The sequence below is a fragment of the Vicia villosa genome, linkage group LG4, assembly GCF_029867415.1.
Source record: "Vicia villosa cultivar HV-30 ecotype Madison, WI linkage group LG4, Vvil1.0, whole genome shotgun sequence".
NCBI classification, from domain to species: domain Eukaryota; kingdom Viridiplantae; phylum Streptophyta; class Magnoliopsida; order Fabales; family Fabaceae; genus Vicia; species Vicia villosa.
This window is the reverse complement of record NC_081183.1, coordinates 144,788,988-144,816,634: the sequence shown is the minus strand read 5'-3', so window position 1 is coordinate 144,816,634 and position 27,647 is coordinate 144,788,988. Positions and strand designations below refer to the sequence as shown.

The window sequence follows — 27,647 nt, the reverse complement described above, 5'->3', positions numbered from 1 at the left end:
TTAAATAAAATCACGAGGTAGATGTCCTTTCCGAGACTTCTTTGCGGTGAATGTCCGAATAATGTCAATATCATCAAGTGACTTGAATATCTCCCGCTCAGTGTAACATACCATCAAATCATTGAACCACACATCGTTAATCTTATTGCGCAATTTAGACTTGATAATCTTCATTGCTGAAAAGGCTCTTTCAACGGATGCTGTCGACACCGGTAATATCAAAGCTAACTCAATAAGTTTGTAGACCAATGGAAATACCAAATGTTTCTCAGTTTGAACCATACTTATAGCCAAACTTTGAACATCTTCACAAGTAAAAAATGAAGCATTTCTTTTCATTTGAAGAACATAAGTTTCAAGTTGATCCCTTATTGTTCCACGGTCATCATCAGAAAAGTCTTCATGATAAATATCAGCAAGACGGGCAAGCTTATCAACATCAAACTTAGAGAAGGAGTTCTTGGGGTCAAGACATGAGAAGCAATCAAGGATAATGTTACTTCCTTCACTAAAGCGGTGATCCATCTCGACACATATTTTGTCAATAGCTACATAAAAAATCTCTGCACGGTAATGATGAAGATTAGTGATAGTCCTCCCTTCTGCCCTTGACCGACCCCGAACTGGTATTTCATCATCCATATTAGGCACCGGAATACATTTAGAAACACAAAATTCTTATACATCGGCAAATAAATTATCCCAACCACTATCTCTCATTGTGGTCAGCCGAGCTTTGACAACATCAACTAATTCCATGGCATTCACAATATTAAGATCTTTTCTTTGCAAGACATTTGAAAGCTCATTTGTGATACCAAACAACTTTAACATTAACTTCAAAATAAAAGAAAATTTAAAACTCTCCATTTTTTCTATCAAACCTGCTGCTTGAGATGCTACACGTCCATCTCCGTCAACCATACTAAGTACCTTTAACACAGATGGCCACATTTGATCCAAATGAAGCAATGTAGTATGATGTGAACCCCATCTAGTATCCCCGGGTCTAGTGAGATGTTAGTTACCAATTTGTGTAAATATCTTAGGTAATTTTTGGTAACTCTCAAGTCTTTTTGTGGTTAATAGTAGTATTTTATTGTCATTTGGTATATATTTATTCTTATATTTATATTATTGTTGAATAGTTCTTATCTTTGCAATCTATGTTGGATTTTGTAGTTTTTATAGATAATTGGAAGCTTGGACCATGGAAAAAGCACTTTGAAGATGTTCCAAGACCAAAGCCAAGGATTGCTGAAAAGAGGTAGCGCGCTAAGCGAGGTTGAGCCCGCTAAGCGCGCTTTTGAAGAAAAGAAGGAAGTTCTGGCAGAGAGTTCCGCGCTAAGCGAGGTCTGGAGCCCGCTTAGCGCGGTTGGGCGGTTTAAGCAGTTATTGATAGCGCGCTTAGCGGGCTGCACCGCGCTAAGCGCGGTCTGCGAAACTTTGTTTATTTGTTTATGGGCCAGATCACTTTTGTAAGGTGTGGAGATATTTTAGAGAGAACCAAGAGCAATATACACTGTAGCAAACATAGAATTGAAGATTGAAAGCCTTGATCGTCGATTAATCGCCTTTGATGCTTGTTGATCTTCATCCTTTCCTTCTTATGCAAGCTACCATTCTCATGGATAGCTAAATCCCTTTTGTATCAAGATAAGATGTAATCTTCCTAGCCTTTTGTATGTTTTTCTTGTGAATATATGTGTATGAACAAGTAATGATCAATATAGATGGTTTAGTTTGTTTATTAAAGCTTTTCTTTGGTATAAATGTTTGAGACATCAATGTTTGTATCTAGACCTAACTCATCATCTTTCAAACTATAAGTTGCAGACATGGATTTAGAGTTTGATGTTTACTAAGTATCGGTTTTAAAACGTTATTTGTATTGTTTAAACGGTGGAGAAATCGTCGGTTAAACAATACGGTAAATCTAACTATATCGTTGCGGACACGGACGATATAGGTGTCGATACGTAATTATATTGATCGTTAGCAAGTTCATAAGCATCTATTTATAAGGAAACATACAAATTTAGGTCGATGAAATCGAATCTTGATACATTTTCTTTAACTTAGAACTTTCATTAATTTACTCTTTGCTACTAAAAGAATTGAATGATCTTTTGCAAACCTAAAACTAAAGTAACATTAACTCAAGACAAAATAGGCTATAGAACGGCGGTGATATCGCAATAATCCCTGTGGATACGATAATAACGAAAAGTACACCACAATACTCTTTCAACAAAATGGCGCCGTTGCCGGGGATTGTTGTTTAGATATTGCAAGCATTGCAATAGTTTGTTTTGAATTGAGTCTTATAATTAATATCTTGTTTCTAAATTTATTTTCCTTGTGTTTGTTAATTTGCTTGGTTAGTTTTTCAGATAACAGTTTATGCGAGGACGTGTACCTGCAGATCAACTCCTTTTTGATCCTGAGATTGAGAGGACTGCTCGTAGAGAGAATAGCAAAACTCGTAGGAGGAGACAACTAGCTAGGGAAAGAAGACAACAACAAGAGGCATCTTCTTCTTCAACTCCGGTTGAAAACTTAGTTGAGGGAGAAATGGCAGGAGAGATTCCTAATGTTCCAGCTCGAGGGCCTTGTGTTAATAGCCCTCGACTCAATGCACAATTTGCTCGTGATCAGGCCAATGGAAGAAACTCCGAGATGAAGACGGGGTTACTTCAATTATTATACCAAAATCCGTTCACAGGGGCAGATCACGAGGATCCATTTACTCATCTAACAAAGTTCTACGAGATCGCCGGAACAATTGGTGCTCCGGAAGACCAAGAAGAACAGGTGTTCAGGAGACTTTTTCCTCATTCCTTAATTGGAAAAGCTAAGGAATGGTACCTTGATCAACCTAATAATGTCATGACAAATTGGAACGAGTTAGAAGAGAAGTTCTTGGATCGGTTCTTTCCTCACAATAGGTTCATGGAAGCGAAAACTTCTATTGCGGTGTTCTCTCAAGGTTCGAATGAATCTCTCAATGAAGCATGGGAGAGGTTCAAGTCCATGGTTAGAAAGTGCAAAGGTCATGGGTTTGATGAATTGTCTCAAATCCATATCTTTAGAAATGGACTCCAACCTCAACCAAAAACTCTTTTAGATGCTACCGCGGGTGGTTCGTTGATGTCAAAAACTGCTGCAGAAGCGATTGCTATCATTGATAGAATGGCTTTGAACGATCATCAAGGGCAACACAACCGTAGTGCATTGCAAAGAAAACCGGGAGTTCTTGAATTGAATACTAGTGATGCAATACTTGCTCAAAACAAGTTATTGACACAACAAGTAGAATTGCTCACTCAACAAATGTCAAAACTCCCTCAACAAATCAAAGAGATAAATGGGAGCCCTTCTAAAAATCAACATGTGATGTGTTGTGAATTGTGTAGGGGTGACCATCAAACAGGTTTTTGTCCTCCACCGGGTGAAGAGGTGAATTATGTGTCTAATCCTAATCAAGGATATGGTGGGAGACAACAACAACAACCTTACAACAATAACCAAGGTTACCAACAAAGAGGTAATCAAGGTTATCAACAAGGATGGAGGCCGGAAGCGGGCCCATCGAATCGTCAAAATCCTTATCAAGGCGGTTACAATCAACAACCTCAACAAACAAAGCTTTCAATCGAGGACACTCTTAGCCAATTCATGCAATTGCAAATTGCAAGCCAAAAGAGTACGGATGCCGCAATAAAGAACCTTGAAACTCAAGTCGGGTAATTGTCAAAGCAACTTGCCGATCAAAACAAAGGTCCTTTTCCGGCTACTACACAAGAAAATCCTCGTGAGCATTGTAAGTCAATTCTAACTCGTAGCGGTAGAAATATTGATATGGGTGTAGGAGAGATAGTTGAGGAGGAAATTGTTGAGAGTGAAAAAGATAGGGTGATTGAAGTAGAAAAAAATGTTGAGGGTGATTTAGTTGAAAATGAGAAAGAGAAAGAATTAGTGGAAAAAGAAACTCTTGAGAAGGTTGTAGAAAAAGAGAGAAAAAAATTGAGTGTGAGTGAGAAGGGAAAGAAGAAGGTGGATGATTCTATACAAGTGAAGAAATTACCTTACCCTCCCGGTCCGTCAAAGAAAGAAGATGCAAAGCACTATGCTCGGTTCTTGGATATTTTTAGCAAGTTGCAAATTAATGTTCCTTTTTCCGAAGCATTAGAGAAAATGCCGATGTATGCAAAATTCATCAAAGACATCATCACTAAGAAGAGAAGATTCTTGGATCCGGAGGTAGTAACGGTGAGCTCTTGTTGTAATGCGTTAATTCAACGCACTACTCCGATAAAATCGAATGATCCTGGGCGGGTAACCTTACCGGTGTCTATTGGAAATGTCCACATAGGCAAAGGTTTGGTAGATACCGGTTCTAGCATTAATTTGATCCCTCTGTCAATGGTGAGAAGATTAGGAATCAATGATTTGAAACCGACAAGAATGACGTTATCATTAGCAGATAAATCCACAGCTCATCCTCATGGAGTTGCGGAAGACTTGCTTGTCAAGGTTGACAAATTTTGGTATCCTGTTGATTTTATCGTCATAGACATGGAAGAAGATCCTGAGATTCCATTGATCTTAGGAAGGCCTTTTATGAAGACGGCCCGAATGATGATAGATATTGATGATGGCTTAATGAAATTAAGGTACCAAGATGAAGAATTATGTCTTGATCTCTTTGAAGCCATCAAGCATCCGAGTGATGATGATGATTGTTTTAGAATCGATGCTACCGAAAGGGCTATTATGAAAGTGGAGAATCAAATGCACTTGTCAAATCCTCTTGAGAAGACTTTAATGGAAGCTCTTGAAGTTCTCACCGAAGATCAAGAGAAGGAAATTGAAGATTGCTTGAGAAAATTAGAGGCTTGTGAGGAGATGAATCCATTTGAAACTCAAATTGAAGAGTTGAAGGATGAACCTAAAGTTGAAGAGAAAAAGGTGGAGTTGAATGTGTTACCGTCTCACTTGAAATACGTGTTTCTCGGTGACAATTTTACTAAGCCGGTTATCATTAATAGTGGTTTGTCTAACAAGGAAGAGCATCGATTGAAGGAAGTGTTGACAAAGAATCAAGAAGCAATAGGATGGGTTTTATCCGACTTGAAGGGTATTAGTCCAGCCTATTGTATGCATAAGATTATGTTAGAAGATGATTTTCGGCCCGTGGTGTGAATACAAGATTACACTCAAAGAGGTTTTTGATTTATGGCAAACTCAAATGAGCATTCAAACAACAAGGAGGAATCAGAAAAGCAAAGCATTTGATCACTCATGAAAGCACAAGGTGATCCACTATGCATATAAGTCGACTCAACACAAGCTGGACATGAAAAATGCAGAAAATCAGCAGCTAGGTCGACCTACTATCAACCTAGGTCGACCTAAAATGAAGGAAAATCCATATACCTCTGCTAGGTCGACTCACAGACCATTTAGGTCGACTCAAAATGAAGAAATCTTCACATCAGTCTGCTAGGTCGACCTACATGGCAACTAGGTCGACCTGATCTGTGAAAAAGTCTCCAGAATGCATCAGAAAAGGATTCTGGTCGACCTACTCCTTCAACAGGTCGACCTAACTGGGAGAAAAATTCTGCAAGCTCTGTTAGGTCGACCTAAGCACTACAAGTGGTCGACCTAACTGATCAAGAAAGTTCAAAAATCAGTTTTTCTTGGTTCTAACTGTTATACAATCATATATATTGTGCAAGGGTAATTATTCAATCAACACCAACGACTGAAAGATACACAAACGCTTCTCATCTTCGTTCTTCATCATCTCCAACACAATTACACATAATCATTCTTGCGTTGCGGGTTAGTGATGAGTTCGATAACGTCCATGGAACGGAATTGAAGATTCCTAGTGGGTGAAGGTTCGTGGGGTTTGTTGGTGAATAAAATCTGCGGGTTTTGTCCTCCACGACGGGTGGTTCTTGGGGGTTTTTATCAAGAGGCGTTCATTGAGGATTCGGCTGAGTGTAACGATTGAGGAACGGGGAGTTCAAGGAATCAAGACACTGCAGAAGGGAATCAAAGTGAAGCTCTTGGATAACCTTGATCTGACTCAAGATTAAGGGGGAAGAAGATTCAAAGGATCGACATAATTGGTTTATCGTTTATCGCTTTGTTATCTTCTTTGTATATACTACTTTCAACATTAATGAAAGATTACCCAATTTCAATTTGGAATTGGGGGCAGACGTAGTCGTAGCGAGGACGATCGACGAACTGCCTAAACAAATATCGTGTTCTTGTCGCTTTTACTTTCTCTTTTACTTTCTGTTCATAATTGGTTATAAGCACCAAGTGTTTGTGTTTTTGCTTGATCCAATCTTACTGCATTGCAAATCAAAGTTGTCAATCTAGAAGTTAATTGGATTTCAGTTGTTAAACGTATTGGTTAGCTATCATATTACTTCACCATCAATTCCACTTATTCCTTGGTTTTGAAACACGTACGATCTTTGCAATAGCGGTCCAGAATAGACGCAAGTCGATTCAGAACCGCTTTCGCTCGAGTCAGTAGAAAAATCCTTAAAAACTTAGAGAGATCTATTCACCCCCCCCTCTAGATCCTTAGGCCAGCGTCTAACAAGTGGTATCAGAGCCTGGTTTATTCCGTGCTTTGTGAAACACTTATTGGAAAGATGGCTTCTGGACCTAAAGGGGCTCATAATAGAGCTCCAGTTTTCAACGGAGAAAACTACGGCTATTGGAAGGATTGTATGTGTGTCCATATCAATGCAATTGATAGGAACATCTGGACAGCTATTGTCAATGGTCCATTTCAGATCACTATGACAAATGCAGCTGGTGCAGTTGTTCCAAAACCAGAAGATACTTGGAATGCTGAAGATGAAAAGAAATATGCATACGATTGGAAAGCGAGAAATATTCTAATCTCAGCTCTAGGAGTTGATGAATACTATCGTGTTTCCCATTGTAGATCAGCTAAAGCTATGTGGGACACATTGCAAGTTGCCCATGAGGGAACGGATGATGTCAAACTAGCTAGGATCAATACGTTAACTCAAGAGTTCGAACTTTTCCACATGGAAGATGGTGAAACCATCGAAAGCATGCAGAAAAGATTCGTTCACCTGAAAAATCGATTAAATTCTCTTGATAGACCTGTTTCCAATGCAGTTGCTACTAACAAAATCTTAAGGTGTTTGAACAGGGAATGGCAGCCCAAAGTTACAGCAATTAAGGAAGCAAATGATCTCAACACTTTAGACATTACCACTCTCTTTGGTAAACTAGAGGAACATGAACAGCATCTTAAATGCCTTGACATGCATGAGAAGAGGACAAAGAAAGAAAAGAACATGGAGAAAGAGGTAGAGAAGAAGTCAATAGCTCTAAAAGCTTCGAGCTCCAAGACCTCAAAACGAGAGCCAAAGGATAGTGACACAAGTGATGACGAAGACTCCGATGATGAGGAAATGGGACTGTTTGTGCGAAGATACAACAAATATCTAAAGAAAAATGGAGCAAAACATTCCGACAAAGGATTGATCAACTATAGAAAGCAATCAAACATGTTCAAACAAGATGACGACAACAAAGGAAAGATCAAAGGTCTTTGCTTCAATTGTGGGAAAGCCGGTCACTACAAACCGGACTGTCCATACCTTAAGAAAGAAAAGGAGAAGAACCAAAGCAAAGGTCACAACAAATCTAAAAGAGCTTACATAGCATGGGAAAGTGATTCATCTAGTGAAAGCTCGTCAAGTGATGAAGAAGAATCAGCAAACCTATGTCTCATGGCTCATCAAAACAAGAAAAAGAAAGCTGTAAGTCATCTTAAACCTGAACTCGTAGATAAGGTATCTCATTCTCAACTAAAACTTGCTTTTGAAGAATTACATAGAGATGCAATTAAAGCTTTCAAACTTTTGGCCTCAAATAAGAAAATATTTTCATACCTTGAATCAAAAGTTGAGAAAACCGAAAGGGATATGGAAGCTTTAAAACAATCTATGCTAGACATTCAAAAGGACAAAGTTGAATTAGATCCTACATCATGGTTTGGTTGTGAGACATGTCACATTTGGCAAAAAGAAGTAAGAGATCTAAAAGCCAAGTTAGACAAGGCTCTACAACCAAAAGTGACTTTTGCGGTTGATCCAAACAAGTTCAAAAGATCGTATACTCCTTTATATAGTAAATACACTTTTGTACCAAAAGTATCAACTAGCAAAACTCCATATTCTCATCATATTACCTGTCATTATTGTTGCAAAAAGGGACATACCATTGAAAAATGCAAATTTAGGAGAATTTTAGTTCCTAAAGGAGTATTTCAATGGTTGCCTAAGTGCAACAAATTGTGTACTCACTACCAAGGACCCAATGAAAATTGGGGACCTCCCTCTTTAAATTAATCTTGCAGGAAAAGTGTCTTGACATTGCCGAAAGGTTGTGGTTCCTTGATAGCGGATGTTCAAGACACATGACTGGAGACCTATCTCTTTTCGTTGAGTTTCAAGCAAAGAAAAAGGGGTATGTCACCTATGGAGATAATAATCGTGGAGCCATACTTGGTAAAGGAAGTGTTGGTAACCCTTCTACCACTACTATAACTGATGTGCTGCTAGTAGAAGGTCTTAAACATAATCTTTTAAGTATAAGTCAATTGTGCGACAAAGATTTTAAAGTAATATTTACAAATTCTGGATGCACAATAGAACATACTAAGAAAAGAGACATTATGTTTAAGGGCTTAAGAGTAAACAACATCTACATGCTAAACTTGGATGAGGTATCTAAGTCTAGTACCAAATGTCTAGTTGCTCTAGGCGATGACTCATGGCTTTGGCATAGACGTCTCGCCCACATAAATTTTGACTTACTAAATAAAGTTGTCTCAAAAGATTTAGTAATCGGCTTACCCAAAATGAATTTTTCAAAAGATCATCTATGTGATGCTTGTCAAAAGGGAAAGCAAACAAAAATCTCTTTTAAATCAAAGAACGTGGTTTCTACATCACGCCCTCTTGAACTACTTCACATGGATCTCTTTGGCCTTCAAGGACTAAAAGCATAGGTGGAAACACCTATGGTTTTGTCATTGTCGATGATTACTCGAGATTTTGTTGGACAATCTTTTTACCTAGTAAGGATCAAACTTTTCCAGCCTTTACACAATTTGCAAGATTATGTCAAAACAAAATGAACAACAAAATAGTTGCAATTCGAAGTGATCACGGTGGAGAATTTGAAAACATTTCTTTTGAAAAATACTGTGATAAACATGGAATTGAGCATAACTTTTCAGCTCCTAGAACACCTCAACAAAACGGAGTAGTTGAACGTAAAAATCGTGTTCTAGAGGAGCTGGCAAGAACAATGCTGAATGAGGGTAATCTACCAAAGTATTTCTGGGCTGACGCAATTAGTACAGCATGTTATGTTTTGAATAGGATAACAATACGTCCTACACTGAACAAAACTCCCTATGAATTACTAAAGGGTAGAAAACCAAATGTATCTCATCTCCATGTATTCGGTTGCAAGTGTTTTGTTTTGAACAATGGTAAGGATAATCTTGGCAAATTCGATGCTAAAGCTGATGAGGGCATATTCCTTGGTTACTCACAATCTAGCAAAGCATATCGAATATATAATAAGAGATTACTTATAGTAGAAGAGTCAGTACACGTTTCCTTTGATGAATCTTATGCAAAATATGTCGAGAAAGGTCTTTCATTTAATGGTGCAGGCCCATCCACTGAAGACATTGTCAAGGATAAGGAAGATGAGGATGAGAGTATTGTAAAGAAAGATGCTGAGAGAGAGAAAGATGAGTCTCACAATGAAAATGAAAAAGAAAGCATCTCAAACAATGAAGAACTTCCCAAGGCCTGGACAAACGTGAAAGACCATCCAATTGACAATATAATAGGAGACATCTCAAGGGGCGTTACAACACGCTCAAAGATAAGTAACTTCTGCCATCATTTTGCTTTTGTTTCACAAGTTGAGCCGAAAAACGCTAAGGACGCATTACTTGATGAGCATTGGCTAATGGCCATGCAAGAAGAATTAAACCAATTTAAACGAAATGATGTTTGGGACTTAGTCCCTCATCCGGGAGATCATCAAGTAATAGGCACTAGATGGGTTTTTCGTAACAAACTTGATGAAAACGGTGTTATTACTAGAAACAAAGCTAGATTAGTTGCTCAAGGTTACAATCAAGAAGAAGGCATTGATTATGAAGAGACATACGCTCCTGTAGCACGTCTCGAAGCTATTCGCCTCTTACTTGCTTATGCGTGTTCTAAAGACTTCAAACTATTCCAAATGGATGTTAAGAGTGCCTTTCTAAATGGCTATATAAATGAAGAAGTCTATGTTGCTCAGCCACCCGGCTTTGAGAATTACATGTATCCAACTCATGTTTATAAGCTGAAACGTGCTCTATACGGTCTTAAACAAGCCCCTCGGGCTTGGTACGAACGTTTGAGCAAATTTCTCCTTAGTCAAGGGTACTCTAGGGGTAAAGTTGATACTACTCTCTTTATTAAAAGAAAAGATAAGGATATTCTCTTAGTCCAAATTTATGTAGATGATATTATATTTGGGTCCACTAATGCAAAACTTGTCAAAGACTTTTCTAAGCTTATGCAGAGTGAATTTGAGATGAGTCTCATGGGTGAACTAAATTTCTTCCTTGGCCTACAAATCAAGCAACTCAGTCATGGAACGTTTGTGAATCAAACTAAATATTGTACGGAGCTGCTCAAAAGATTTGGAATGAGTGAAGCAAAGGAAATTGACACACCTATGGCAACAAATACAAATCTAGACAAAGATGAGAAAGGTAAAGAGGTTGACGTGAAATTATACAGAGGTATGATAGGTTCACTATTGTATCTTACTGCTTCAAGACCAGACATTATGTTTAGTGTGTGTATGTGTGCAAGATATCAATCTTGTCCAAAAGAATCTCACTTGAAAGCTGTCAAAAGAATTCTGCGATACTTACGTGGAACTACTACATATGGCCTATGGTATCCAAAAGGAAATGAGTGTCATTTGGTAGGATTCTCCGATTCAGATTTTGCTGGCTGCAAATCCGATAGAAAAAGCACTAGTGGAACGTGTCATCTATTCTCAAACTCACTAATAAGTTGGCATAGTAAAAAACAAGTATCGGTTGCATTATCCACTGCTGAGGCAGAATATGTAGCTGCTGGAAGCTGCTGTGCACAAATATTATGGCTCAAGCAACAACTTCTTGACTTTGGTATTAAGCTTGATCACATACCTATCATGTGTGACAACACAAGCGCCATAAACTTGAGTAAAAATCTTGTCCTACACTCACGTACCAAACATATTGAAGTAAGGCATCACTTCCTACGAGATCATGTAGAGAAAGGAGACGTTACTTTTGAACATGTAGAAAGCAAGAAGCAACTAGCTGACATCTTCACAAAACCGCTAGCAACAGAGCAATATTTCAACATTCGTAGGGAATTAGGGATACTCGATATCTCTAATTTGGGCTAATTACGTTTGTCTTCTCTTAATATTATTTCTTTACTTTATGTATATATCTACGTGTCTTGCTAACAATTTTTAGCATAAAGGTAGCTCATCATCAAGCCAGGCGTCATATTGAACAAGCGGTAACATAATTGGTGTTCACTTCCAAAAATATTATTGATACTATAATATGCTATCAATTAACATGCTTATAGTGACCTCATGCATAAAAAACTGCTCCTGCTCACATATGTGTCTCATTCTACCATTAACTACCTTTTACCTACTATACTATACATGCTAGCATTATTATCTATGGTTCTCTTGTTACTCTTCTCCTGTTTTCTCTTTTTGATGTTGACAAAGGGGGAGATAGCTGCTGAGTGTACGGGGGAGCCTTGTTGAGAGAGATGCTGGATGTACGGGGGAGTCTTTTGAGTCCTTGTCACTTACTAGAGTCCTTGTCACTTACTATCAAAGCTTTTGAGTATTGGTTTGCCATCATCAAAAAGGGGGAGTTTGTGAATACAAGATTACACTCAAAGAGGTTTTTGATTTATGGCAAACTCAAATGAGCATTCAAACAACAAGGAGGAATCAGAAAAGCAAAGCATTTGATCACTCATGAAAGCACAAGGTGATCCACTATGCATATAAGTCGACTCAACACAAGCTGGACATGAAAAATGCAGAAAATCAGCAGCTAGGTCGACCTACTATCAACCTAGGTCGACCTAAAATGAAGGAAAATCCATATACCTCTGCTAGGTCGACTCACAGACCATTTAGGTCGACTCAAAATGAAGAAATCTTCACATCAGTCTGCTAGGTCGACCTACATGGCAACTAGGTCGACCTGATCTGTGAAAAAGTCTCCAGAATGCATCAGAAAAGGATTCTGGTCGACCTACTCCTTCAACAGGTCGACCTAACTGGGAGAAAAATTCTGCAAGCTCTGTTAGGTCGACCTAAGCACTACAAGTGGTCGACCTAACTGATCAAGAAAGTTCAAAAATCAGTTTTTCTTGGTTCTAACTGTTATACAATCATATATATTGTGCAAGGGTAATTATTCAATCAACACCAACGACTGAAAGATACACAAACGCTTCTCATCTTCGTTCTTCATCATCTCCAACACAATTACACATAATCATTCTTGCGTTGCGGGTTAGTGATGAGTTCGATAACGTCCATGGAACGGAATTGAAGATTCCTAGTGGGTGAAGGTTCGTGGGGTTTGTTGGTGAATAAAATCTGCGGGTTTTGTCCTCCACGACGGGTGGTTCTTGGGGGTTTTTATCAAGAGGCGTTCATTGAGGATTCGGCTGAGTGTAACGATTGAGGAACGGGGAGTTCAAGGAATCAAGACACTGCAGAAGGGAATCAAAGTGAAGCTCTTGGATAACCTTGATCTGACTCAAGATTAAGGGGGAAGAAGATTCAAAGGATCGACATAATTGGTTTATCGTTTATCGCTTTGTTATCTTCTTTGTATATACTACTTTCAACATTAATGAAAGATTACCCAATTTCAATTTGGAATTGGGGGCAGACGTAGTCGTAGCGAGGACGATCGACGAACTGCCTAAACAAATATCGTGTTCTTGTCGCTTTTACTTTCTCTTTTACTTTCTGTTCATAATTGGTTATAAGCACCAAGTGTTTGTGTTTTTGCTTGATCCAATCTTACTGCATTGCAAATCAAAGTTGTCAATCTAGAAGTTAATTGGATTTCAGTTGTTAAACGTATTGGTTAGCTATCATATTACTTCACCATCAATTCCACTTATTCCTTGGTTTTGAAACACGTACGATCTTTGCAATAGCGGTCCAGAATAGACGCAAGTCGATTCAGAACCGCTTTCGCTCGAGTCAGTAGAAAAATCCTTAAAAACTTAGAGAGATCTATTCACCCCCCCCTCTAGATCCTTAGGCCAGCGTCTAACACGTGGCACAACCTCAAAGGCGATTGAATCCAACCATGAAAGAAGTTGTTAGAAAAGAGGTTGTGAAGTTATTAGAGGCGGGTATGATTTATCCCATCTCCGATAGCGAATGGGTGAGCCCGGTGCATGTGGTTCCTAAGAAGGGTGGATTGACAGTTGTGAGAAATGAGAAGAACGAGTTGATTCCTTCGAGAGCGGTGACCGGGTGGCGTATGTGTATTGATTATAGGAGGTTGAACCAAGCAACAAGAAAAGATCACTTTCCATTACCTTTTATGGATCAAATGTTAGAGTGGTTAGCCGGAAGAAATTTCTATTGTTTCTTGGATGGTTATTCGGGATACAATCAAATATCAGTGAATCCGGCGGACCACGAGAAAACTGCTTTTACATGTCCTTTTGGCGTTTTCGCATAGCGAAGAATGCCATTTGGACTATGTAATGCTCCTGCAACATTTCAAAGGTGCATGCAAGCTATCTTCTCAGATTTGATCGAGAAAAGCATTGAGGTGTTCATGGATGATTTTTCTGTGTACGGGTCGTCATTTGACTTGTGCTTAAAGAACCTTGATGTGGTAATGGAGAGATGCATTGAAACAAATTTGGTTCTCAACTGGGAGAAATGCACTTTCATGGTGACGGATGGGATTGTTCTTGGCCACAAGGTTTCTTCAAAGGGGCTTGAGGTCGATCCGGCAAAAATCGAGGTTATTGAAAAGCTTCCCCCTCCGGTGAATGTGAAAGGCATAAGGAGCTTCTTGGGACATGCTGGGTTCTATAGAAGATTCATCAAGGATTTTTCCAAGGTTGCAAAGCCTTTGAGTAATTTGCTCAACAAAGGTATGGAATTTAATTTTGATGAATCATGTCTAAAAGCTTTCCTAGAACTTAAAGCAAATTTGACCACCACACCCATAATTGTCGCTCCTAATTGGTCGCTTGAGTTTGAACTCATGTGCGATGCGAGTGACTATGCGGTTGGTGCGGTCTTAGGCCAAAGGAAGAACAAACAATTCCATGCTATACATTATGCGAGCAAAGTTTTAAATGAGGCACAGGTTAACTATGCCACTACCGAAAAAGAATTGCTCGCAATTGTATTTGCATTGGAAAAGTTTCGCTCTTACCTCATTGGTTCTAAAGTGGTGTGTTATACTGATCATGCCGCAATCAAATATCTTCTCACCAAGCCTGATTCAAAACAGAGGCTTATTCGGTGGATTCTTTTGCTTCAAGAATTTGATCTTGAAGTGAAAGATAAGAAAGGTACAGAAAATTTGATTGCGGATCATTTGTCTCGGTTAGTGAATACCGAGGTGACAAACAATGAAAAAGAGGTGAGGGAAGAATTCCCAGATGAAAAACTGTACATGGTACAAGAAGTTAGACCCTGGTTTGCAGATATGGCTAATCACAGAGCATCTGGCTGGATACCGGAGGATCTAACTTGGAATCAAAGAAAAAAGTTTTTAAACGATGCTAATTTTTATGTTTGGGACGATCCTCACTTGTTTAAGTTGAGTAGTGACAATCTTTTGAGAAGATGTGTCGCGAATGAGGAGGCAAAAAGCATTTTGTGGCATTGCCACAATTCGCCTTATGGTGGTCATTTTAATGGTTTGCGTACGGCCACAAAAGTCCTTCAATCGGGATTTTGGTGGCCTACTTTGTTCAAAGATGCTTACCACCATGTTGCCTCATGCGACAGTTGTCAACGAACTGGTGGAATAGGGAAAAGAGAGGAAATGCCCCTCCAAAGTATTGTAGAAGTAGAAGTATTTGATTGTTGGGGCATTGGTTTTGTTGGACCCTTCCCTTCCTCAATGTCAAATGAATACATCTTGGTAGTTGTTGATTACGTGTCTAAGTGGGTGGAAGCGATTGCTTCACCCAAAGCGGATGGTAAGACCGTGATAAAGTTTTTGAAGAAAAATATATTTTCGCGGTTTGGCTCGCCAAGAGTATTAATTAGTGATGGTGGATCTCATTTCTGTAATGCTCCGCTTGAAAAAGTGTTGGAGCAATATGGAGTAAAGCACAAGGTAGCTACTCCATATCATCCACAAACTAATGGGCAAGTTGAGAGGACCAATCGAGAGATTAAGAGAATTCTTGAGAAAACTGTGTCTAGCTCTAGGAAGGATTGGTCAATGAAGCTTGATGAAACCTTGTGGGCATATCGGACCGCTTTCAAAGCACCGATCGGTCTGACACCATTTCAAATGGTGTATGGTAAAAGTTGTCACCTTCCCGTAGAACTAGAGCATAAGGCATATTGGGCCTTGAAGCTTTTGAATTTTGACCACAAGTTGTGTGGAGAGAGAAGAAAAACCCAATTAAATGAGTTGGAAGAGATGAGATTGCATGCCTATAAGTCTAATTCGATTTACAAAGAAAAGACCAAATTCTATCATGATAGTAAGATTAGAATGAAAGACTTTAAGGTAGGGCAATTAGTTTTACTCTTCAATTCCCGGTTAAGACTTTTTCCGGGAAAGTTGAAGTCTAAATGGTCCGGACCGTTTTTGGTCAAAGAGGTTAGAAGCCATGGGGCTATTGTGATAGAGGACCAAAAATCAAAGCAAGAATGGGTAGTTAATGGTCAGATGTTGAAGGTTTATCGAGGAAGCGATTTTAATCGTGAAACTTGTGTTTTATCGTTTGGTGATCCTTGATTGCCTTTGACCGTCGAGCTGACCGACGTTAAACAAAGCGCTTATTGGGAGGCACCCCAATTTGTATATATTCAGCTTGTTTTATGTGTTTTTTACCATTTATGTTTTTTGCGTTCTGGTCGAGCCAAAATCAGTCTACCGGTAAAGTTTCACATGCTGGTAGAAAGAAAAATTTTTCTGTGTTCTGTCAAGGGCGCTTAGCGCGCTCCTAGCCCGCTTAGCGCGCTTTTGAAATTTTGGAACCCTTCGTTCCAGAGACTTGCGCGCTTAGCGCGCTTCATACCCCGCTTAGCGCGGGTTGGTTTTCAGAAAAAAAAAAAAAATATTTTTGATTTTGGGCCCTTTGTCTTTGACCCGGCCCAACACGAATTCTGGGTGAGGGAAGTAGGGTTTTGAGGTTTGGTTGCCTCATTTCTCCCATTTTCTTCTCCTAGCTTTCTTTCTTTCTTTCTTTGCTTACTTTGTGTTTTGCTAATTAATCAAGGTTCTTGTGCCTTCTTCATCATCACCAAGGTAATGTCTTCATCTTCTTCTTCTTATTTCTTTTCTCTTATGCTTGCATTATATATTAAGGTTTAATTTTTGATTTTAGGAATATATGATTTGGTTAGGGTTTTGTAAATTGAAAACATAGTATAGATTATGTTTCCTGTGCCTTATAAGTGTTTAATCTGAATTTGGGTGTTGTTGAAGCATGGCTGAACCCCTGGTTCGCAGGGGATTTTTTCTGCAAATCGCAGAGCTCGCTTAGCGCGGTAGGCGCGCTTAGCGCGGTCTGGGGATTTCAGAAAAATCCCCTCTTCTGCCTGTTTTTGTTTGATGCAGGGAGGAGTGGAATTGTCTTTGCTTTTTCTTGGGCTGTTTATTTTTTTTTTGTGTTATATAATGTGTTAACATATTGGTTTTTGTGTGCTATTTCTTTAATCATTTCAGATGGGACCGAAATTCCTAGGCTCTAAGAAAAGAAAGTCCGGAACCGAAGGTGGCAGTTCTTCTCAAGCACCTAGGGCTATTCCGTTTAATCATAACCGTTTTAAGAGCCATGTCCAAGAGGAGAGGTACAAAAAGTTAGAGGTTAGGACATGGTGGCCTGAGCGAATTGTGAGAATCAATCCTGAGGGAACCTATGGGTGGTGTCATAACACCATTGAGGAGTATGGTTGGCTTAAGCTTTGTGAGCCTGCACCTAAGTTTCATTTGGAGATTGTAAGAGAGTTCTATGCTAATGCTGTTCCAAATGAGGAATTTCCGGTTGAAGGTGTTCCCTTTGAGTTCAAAACTTGGGTGCGTGGTAAGGAAATTGATTTTTCTCGTCAAGCTATCCGTGAGTTTCTTGGAACTCAATTACCTTTTGAGGATGGTGAGCTGTGTGGGTATCATGAGCAATTGGCAAGGGGTAATTTTGATTGGGAGCATCTGAGGGAGGTCTTGTGTGCGAGGGGGCAGTCTTATGATCTTAATCCTTCACAACAGCCCCAGAAATTCTCTAGGAAGTCGTTGTCTACTAATGCTCAGATTCTCATGTCTGTGGTCCTTCATAATTTGAGGCCTAGGAGTCACACTTCTTCTTTACCTGCTGAGTCTGCTGCTTTGGTTGCTCGTATGATTGAGCATGAGCCGATAGATATTACTCGCATTATTGCGAATGAGCTGAAGAGGGTTGCTTTGAGTGGAACTCGCCATGGTGATCGTGCTCCCTGCAAGTTGATATTCCCGGGTTTGATCATGAATCTGTGCAAGAAAGCAAGAGTGCAGATTCCTTCTGAGGGGCTTGTGACTATTGACACTTTTATTGATGACATTTTTATTGAGCGTTATTGTTTATCCAGGTTGACTGCTGTTCCTGTTGCTGCTGCTCGCCCTGCTCGCCGCCGTAGTAATCCTGATAGAGAGGAGAACTTGGCATTTCATATGGCGCATCAGAGAGCATTCATGTTTTTGCATGATTCTATGTCTCAGCTGAGGTTGCAGATGATGGAGCCCCATGTGGTTCATCCGTGGAGTTCTCGCCAAGATTTGGTGGATTATGCTGATTGGCCTGAGGTCAGTCCATTTCCTGAGGAGGAGGAAGGTGGCGAGGATGAGAATGTGGAAGAAGATCATCAGGATGAGGATGAGTAGTTTTATATTTTATGTTTAGTGCTATAGTATATTTAGTACTAGTTTTTTTTTATTAGCTTTGTTATGTTTTGTTCCATCCTTGTAGAGGATGAGGTATTTTGAACCTTAGGCATTGCTATGCCTTTTTGGATATTGTGACACCTTTTGGTGTTTGTTTTAAATTATTAAGTTTTTAGTTTAATTGCTTTTATTTTTATGAACATATACAATTGTTTTCTTTTAATTTTTGATTGTCCTTGTGAAAGTGTTTCCTTGAGGGAGCAAGTTTTACATCCAATTGGGGCGGTGATGATATAATGTGAAATTAGTACGTACAAGGTACATTTTTATCGTTTCTTTAATATACCATGAAGTAGATACTTCTAATTGTACAAATTAGATGTCATATTTTATTTAACAAATATAGTTCAATAATGAATCATTTTAGCTCTAAAACTAGTGTGAGGAGCCTTTCCATTGTACATATATATATTATTTTGTGGTTACCAACAATGTGCGTTTAACTCGTGTTTATTATGTTTAATCTTGCGGTTTTATTTAATTGTGTAAAGCATGAAAGTGATCAAAGCATTTTGTTTCGCATTACGAGTATAACTTCTCTTCCAAATATAACCTACCCGGTGAGTGTGTGAGTATTTGCTAACCACTTTGAGCCATTTTGCCAAGATTCAATCGGTATCATGTCATGCCTTATAATTGCCGATTTTTTATTTGAATCTTGATGACTTTCTTTTAACCTTGAAAAGTACCATGAAATGTGGTTAGGATGGATTCCTTTTCGCCTTAGAATAGGGAGCATTCGTGATTATGTGGTGGTAATATTCAAGTTGGGGAGAATAAAATTTTGATCTTGGTTGTATTGGTGTGTAGAAGAAAATAAAAAAATTGCTCAAGAGAGAAAAAGAAAAAAAAAAAAAAGAGAAAATGAATGAAAAGAAAAAGAAAAAGGAAAAGAAAAGAGCTTTGTATATAGCTAGTTCCTTTAAAATAAAAAGATGAACTCTTGAGCAATAAAATTATGTGATCGGTTGATAAGGATGTGTGGATATAATCATGATTTGAATGCTCTCTTAGGAATTGACCCCTTTTGTTTCAATGGCCTTGAGAAATGACACTTCCTTGTTAACCAACCCAAGTTTCAACCCTAAAGTCTTTGTGATTCTTGCTTTTACGCTTTCTATATAAATGTTGTGTAGATGAATGCATAATTAATTCTGGATGTTGGCGACATTGTTGTGTGAGTGTTAGGACCTCAATTTTGTCTCTTACTAGAGAAGTGTATAGGTTGTGATTCAATTTTGAACTTATTTTGTTTTAGGAATTTTAGACATCAAATATGTATTTAGTATTAGTATCTGCATCATGGCGTTATTTTAGTAAAGGTAAGATGTTACTTGTGTGCTTATGGAATTTGAACCACCCAATTGTTTTTGTCTTAGCTTGTGATCTCTTGGTGTATTTGTTTTGTTTGAGGACAAACAAAGGTTTAAGTTGGGGAGAGTTGTTAGTTACCAATTTGTGTAAATATCTTAGGTAATTTTTGGTAACTCTCAAGTCTTTTTGTGGTTAATAGTAGTATTTTATTGTCATTTGGTATATATTTATTCTTATATTTATATTATTGTTGAATAGTTCTTATCTTTGCAATCTATGTTGGATTTTGTAGTTTTTATAGATAATTGGAAGCTTGGACCATGGAAAAAGCACTTTGAAGATGTTCCAAGACCAAAGCCAAGGATTGCTGAAAAGAGGTAGCGCGCTAAGCGAGGTTGAGCCCGCTAAGCGCGCTTTTGAAGAAAAGAAGGAAGTTCTGGCAGAGAGTTCCGCGCTAAGCGAGGTCTGGAGCCCGCTTAGCGCGGTTGGGCGGTTTAAGCAATTATTGATAGCGCGCTTAGCGGGCTGCACCGCGCTAAGCGCGGTCTGCGAAACTTTGTTTATTTGTTTATGGGCCAGATCACTTTTGTAAGGTGTGGAGATATTTTAGAGAGAACCAAGAGCAATATACACTGTAGCAAACATAGAATTGAAGATTGAAAGCCTTGATCGTCGATTAATCGCCTTTGATGCTTGTTGATCTTCATCCTTTCCTTCTTATGCAAGCTACCATTCTCATGGATAGCTAAATCCCTTTTGTATCAAGATAAGATGTAATCTTCCTAGCCTTTTGTATGTTTTTCTTGTGAATATATGTGTATGAACAAGTAATGATCAATATAGATGGTTTAGTTTGTTTATTAAAGCTTTTCTTTGGTATAAATGTTTGAGACATCAATGTTTGTATCTAGACCTAACTCATCATCTTTCAAACTATAAGTTGCAGACATGGATTTAGAGTTTGATGTTTACTAAGTATCGGTTTTAAAACGTTATTTGTATTGTTTAAACGGTGGAGAAATCGTCGGTTAAACAATACGGTAAATCTAACTATATCGTTGCGGACACGGACGATATAGGTGTCGATACGTAATTATATTGATCGTTAGCAAGTTCATAAGCATCTATTTATAAGGAAACATACAAATTTAGGTCGATGAAATCGAATCTTGATACATTTTCTTTAACTTAGAACTTTCATTAATTTACTCTTTGCTACTAAAAGAATTGAATGATATTTTGCAAACCTAAAACTAAAGTAACATTAACTCAAGACAAAATAGGCTATAGAACGGCGGTGATATCGCAATAATCCCTGTGGATACGATAATAACGAAAAGTACACCACAATACTCTTTCAACATGAGACTAGATGATTGGTGCAATCCCCTTCCTTTAGATATCTCACCCCTCTCAAGTTGATTTAAAATATCTTGGTGTTGAGCCTCCGTCAAGGCATCTCTCCTCTTACAAGATGCACTTGTTGTGTTCACAATTAAGGATATGTACTCAAAGAAATCATGAATAGATGAGCAACTACTAGCAACAGACACAACAACCAATTGCAAACGGTGAGCATAACAATGGACATAGAAAGCATAAGGGTTTACATCTAGAATCTTTCTTTGCAAACCATTAAATTCACCTCTCATATTTGAAGCTCCATCGTATCCCTGCCCCCGTATCCTTGAAATAGATAACGTGTACTTATCAAGAATACCATAAAGAGCATCCTTTAATGCCTCAGATGTAGTATCTTTAACATGATGTAGAGCAATCAATCGTTCCATAATATGCCCTTTGTCGTTAACAAACCTAAAACAAATTCAACAAGTTTACTTGGTGGCATAGTAATTAATGAAAAATGAAAATTGGAAATTGAAAACAAATACAACTACTAACCTCAACATCACCGCCATTTGCTCTTTGATAGATATATCATGTGACTCGTCAATAAGCACGGAAAATTGTCTATCACCAAGCTCTTCCATAATCACCTTGGTAACTTCATGTGCACAACACATTGCAAGCTCCTTTTGAATGTCACTAAAAATCATTGTGCAATTTTTTCCACCACGATTAAAAGCATCGCTCACTTGTTCATCCTTAGCTTTTACCCAATCTACCATCTCTCTAAAATTTCCCTTATTTAGAGAAATAGAGGATTCATCATGGCCACGAAAAGCCATGCCTTGTGCAATTAGATATCTTGAACAATCTACAGAACAAGTCAAACGAATCTTATATAATTCTTCTGATTCCTTGGTTGCTCTAGCAAACTTACTAGCCACACTTTGTCTTTGATTATTATAATCATCGTAGTGCTTGACACATGAGTTATACAAACTATTATGACTACCAACGTGATCTTTCAAGCCTTGAGATGCATGCTTCCAATCTTTATATCCACTTTTAGTGAAGACTTCAAAACCAAAGTGCTCGGCTCTCCCGGGTTTCTTAAAGAGAAAGCAATAAAAACAATAAGCTGCATCTTTTATCCCACTATATTCTAACCATGCATAATTCTTATACCATGATTTACTAAAGGCTCTTTTAGCACTTCCAAATAGAGTACGAGGAAAGCTTGTCAATTCTGGTTGCATTGGACCCTTCAATATATATGCCCTTCTCACTTGGTCTTGAATATCCGGAGCATACTCATTAATTTGTTTCCTAAGACCTGGATCACGCACAATCTCATTTGGATTAAACTCATCAATCACATTATTAGGTAGTGATTGTAATTCGACTTCCGCTTGCTCAACATTCACATTCTCAGTACTTTCTCTATCAACCAAAAATCTCCTCATCTCTGTCATTGAATAAAACAAATCAAACAATTAATTACAATAAGCCCAATAAAAGCTATGCTATTGTTACACCAATTTGATACACCGTAGATAATTTACACCGTATACATACAATTATTATAGTGTTAAACAAATTCAAAGTACATAAAAAAACTATTAAAATTTTTTATAAATACTTATTTGGTGGTGTATAAATACTTGTGAAAATTAAAGCCAAAGAAAATAAAAAAAATCTAAGTGTGAAACCATATTGTTCAATGCAATGATGCCATTCACTATCAATAGAAGTATAGTCGTTGAAATTGGAGGACTTCATTACATATATAACATCCATATGTTAGTGTCAGCTTCTAATATATTTTAAAGTCTTACTGTCATATGCATTCTTTGCCATATTATTATAATCTATCTAGCTAGCAACACACAAAAGCCAAAAGGGATAATATAAATAATTCCCATGGATCCTACCTAGCTAGCAACAGACAAAAGGGATAACATAAATAAAGATAAGGCCAAATAATTATCATCTACATAAGCTCTTAAACTCATCCCTTCTTCTCAAACTTCATCTTCACATAAGTTCTTTTTTCAGAACATAAATTCTTTTTTCAGCACATAAGTTCTTTAATCAAACCATCAAATGTTCTCCATTCTTTAAATTCAAATAAAGTTTTTCTCTCAAATCAAAAACCAAATCCATTTCAAATAGGAAAAGATTTTATGAATCTTTCAAACTAGCAAATCAAAACATTAATGGAGATTGGAGAAGGAAGGTTACCAAATCACTGAAGATTGGGGGTCGTCGGCGGAGGTGGCGGTGCTGGCAGTGGGTAGTTGTCGATCGAAATCCTGTGTCGGCGGTGGTGGCGGTGGTGGGTCACAACTCACAATTTATCTTTCTGACTCTTCTTTTTCTTTGTTTTAGTTTTTCACTTTTTTTTCTTATTTGTTTTTTTTTTAATTTAATATGAACTTACTTTTTCACTCTAATTAAAAAAAAAAATTGGGTCAGCCTGGGCAATGGCCCACCCTCGCCGGGCCCAAGCTTCACCTATGCATTTAACAATAACATCATATAAACAACAACAATAACAACTTAAACAACAACAACAACATCAACAACATTCAACAATAATATAAGTTCGATAACAACATAAGTGATCAAATAAGAACTTACAACATCAACAACATTCAACAACAACAACAATTTGTCTAATACACATTCATCAACAATAAAATATAAACAACAACAATATAACAAATATGTCTCATATACATTCAACAATAACATCATATAAACAACAACAATAACAACTTAAACAACAACAACAACAACAACAACAACAACAACAACAACAACAACAACAACAACAACAACAAGATTCAACAATAATATAAGTTCAACAACAACATAAGTGACTAAATAAAAACTTACAACATCAACAACATTCAACAACAACAACAACAACACTTTTTCTAATACACATTCATCAACAATAAAATATAAACAACAATATAACAAATATGTCTCATATACACTCAACAATAACATCATATAAACAACAACAACAACAACTACTACTACAACATTCAACAACAACAACATTCAACAATAATATAAATTCAACAACAGCATAAGTGACCTAAGAACTTACAACATCAACAACATTCAACAACAACAACATCAACATTCAACAACAACATTCAACATCACCAGCATTCAACGACAACATTTAACAATAACATTCAAGTTTAATAGAAACAACAACATAAACATCAACAACAAGAACATAAACATATCCTACATGCATGGTGAATAGTTTACATACTGAAAACGTGATGAATAAGTAAAAGAGTTTTGTCCTCCTTTCTTTGTCTTCCTTTCTTCGTTTTCCTACTATAACTTCGTTTTTTGTTGTTTTATAAAAGGGAATTCAAAGGATGAACGATAGTGATAGCGATTTTTTTTATTTATAAAAAGAAAACCCAAAAATGAACAATGGTGATAATTTTCTTCATTAACCAAAGATCGAAATATAATGATTGCATGTTTTATTTTATTAATAAAAGTAAAAATATGGATTCAACTAACTCTAAATGTGTTTAAGTTAATGAATGTAGAAAGTTGTTATAACAATAAAAAAATAGATAAATTTATCATTCTAATTTTTATTACTAGTTTAAGCATACGATTTTATACAAAATAAAGTACATTTTGAAAAAAAATCATCTTATTATATTTTGTCAAACTTTTAAATATTTTATTAAAAAATGCGACTGATTATTGTTTTTATTCTTCTAAAAAAAATTTGGACCCGCCACTGTTTATTTGAATGTGTTATTTGAAAATAGCACTCGCATGGCAACAATTTGAATGACCCTACAAAAAAGTTGACTCATTCCTTTCTTCACGTGTGAAATCTAAAGAGTAATACTTGTGACTCTTTGAAAAAGGGTCCCTGTAAAAGGCTCTATACTCATTAGTGAAAGGTAAAAGTAATAAAAGAAAGATGAAGGAAAATAAAGTAATAGGAAGCTTTTTGAATAATTTGTGAACCTCAAAATTTTAACTCTATTCCGTGGATATGATGAGCCCAAGTGGAATGATAACAAGAGGTTTTGAATAATATTGTAGGGTCATTAACTATTAATTATATTTATTAGTAATGTGTTTGTTGTGATAAACATGTATTAATAATGTTTGGTCAACTTTGATTCATTATAATTTCAAGTGGCTTGTTCATCTTATCCATCATTTTGAAATTCAATGCTATTGTGTTCACACTTTTTTTTCTCTTCAAAAATTCATTTAAATGTTGGATATTGGTTTTGCCATAGTACTTCCTAAACTGTCACTATCTTTGCAGAATTCATTTATATTAAATTTAAATTACTTTATTATACCAAAAAAATTAATTACTTTTGGAGCTAAACTGAACTGATTTTAATCATCTCTATTTTAAGTTCGAGATTTTTGTCTCTTAATTTCACAAAATTTTAAGATTTTTTTTTCTATAACTTATTTAATTATGAAATTTATTTTTAATAAGGTGTCCTTAAAACTATTTTTGATGATGAGATATGGTCGATAAGAAACTTAAGTCTAGAAATTTTGTAGCAATATTTTTTTGTACCAAACATAAAAATGTATATTTATTCATGATATATTATTTTTTACACAATTAAAAAATGTCAAATCATTATATTAACTTTACATAATTATTAATATTTAAAATTGTAAAAAAATTGAAGTGTCTGGTATTTCAAATGTTTCACAATAATTTAACTATTTACAAAAACAAACATTATTTAAACAATTGGCAATTTTAATTTTTCAAGGTGATATTAAAATTTAAAGAGAAAGAAAAACAACCATTTAATGCTTAGTGTTTGTTTACATTAAGAAGTGTACATAATGCGTCTCTCACCACAAAGCAATGACCATCTAATGCTCATTGTTTATTGATAGTAAGTTAAGCACAAAGCATGTTTGATATCAAGCAAGCAATAAACATCATTACTTCACAAAAATTAAACACATAAGCATATTGGTACAAAAATCTTTGAACATATGGTAGTAATTTGGTGTAGACCTTGTTCAGATGTTGTTGAAGATTAAGAATCCGATGATGAACTCTATAATGATCTTTTAACTTTAGTCTATAAGTAGAGATATAAGTAGAGATATGTCCATAAATATTCTGACATTTAAAGAATTTATTTATGAGTATGAGATTTTAGGTTAGAATAATATGTGCCTAAGATTGATCCGTAGTCTACCTTTTATAGTGATGTTTACGTGTTTTGAAGAACCTGAAACCTTTTATTTGTCACAAATTTGTCATATGAGAAATGTCACGAGATTCTTTGATGTATGATCTGAGGTCTCTCAAGTCTTATCACTTTTAATCATGTGTACTTCTAGGAGAGACTCCATCTCAAAGTTCTGTAGCACCAGAACCATCTTTTTGGACATCTTCTCTAGAGGATTGACGTTAGTGAACCTAATTGTTTATTTTATCCAATTGTTCTTATGTGTTTGACTGGCCTTAATTTGGCATGATTCTAAGGTGTAACCATTTTGCGGATCCAGGGCTCTAGAGATATTCATCATATATGGGTGTTTAGTAATTATCTCTTAGAATCACATATTACATTTAACACATCCTATAGTCTAGATATTTGGGTTGTTATCAAGTTTAAGTGTGATTGAAGTAAGATGGATCGAACCTTTGTTTAAACTGAAATAGATATTATGTCTAATACTTAATAAAGTTATCATCTTTTCAACGTTGAAAGTTTCATTTAGTTCATTAATAGAAATATTAAAAGAAAATTTGAACGAAATGGTAACTTTGTGGTTCTACTTTTCAGCATGTAATATTGTCAAAAGACTTTGTTACTAACAAGTATTAAATGGTGTTTGATCATGACAATTCTTCTAAAGGTTCCTGATAATGGCATCTGAACAAGAAAGAGATTTTACAAGTCTCGTCATTCAAAAGTATCAAATTGCAATTGAGGGTGTTAGACAAAGTTTCATCAAGCAAAGAAACTTAAAGTCTTGAACTTGTGAAAATATTTTTACCTAGTTTTGGTCAGTATTCTATAAAAGGAACAAGAGTAAATCTTGAGGTAATAATACAATGCAAACACACGCACACACACACACTCTCACACAAAAAATGCATTTCAAACTTCTCATCTCTTTTGATAAAACTTATTAAAATTAATATGGGCAAACACTTAGTTGATTAGAAGCTTATTCAATCAATTAGGATGTAAAAATACATTGACTAATCGATTAAGAGATCCTTCTAATTAATTTAAACAAAGTGTAACGCCTCCTAATCGATTTAGGAGGTTGGTAATTGATTAAGTTACATAAAAATAAATTTCCTATTTTAAGTCGGTTATTCGAATAATATATAATTTTAATCGATTAACTCATTAAAAGACCCATGAATTATTTATTTTTTTGAATCATATTTGTTTCTATATAAAAGAGGTTTCTCCTCATTTCAAAATACACTAGTTTTATAAATAGAAACTTGTTACTATCATTCTTTCTCTCATTATTTTATAAAACTTTTTTTCCACTAGAGTTTCCTTGGTGACAGAAGAATGAAAAGTTTCTTCTAGGAGTTGTTCTTATGCTAAAAATGTTTATTCGAGAACATAGTTCT

The 27,647-nt window shown here is 36.5% G+C and overlaps 1 pseudogene; it reads right to left on the bottom strand.

The window, feature by feature from the left end:
* LOC131595389 (uncharacterized) lies at nucleotides 1–23,500 on the bottom strand (annotated as a pseudogene).
* Between the last annotated feature and the right edge of the window lie 4,147 nt (nucleotides 23,501–27,647).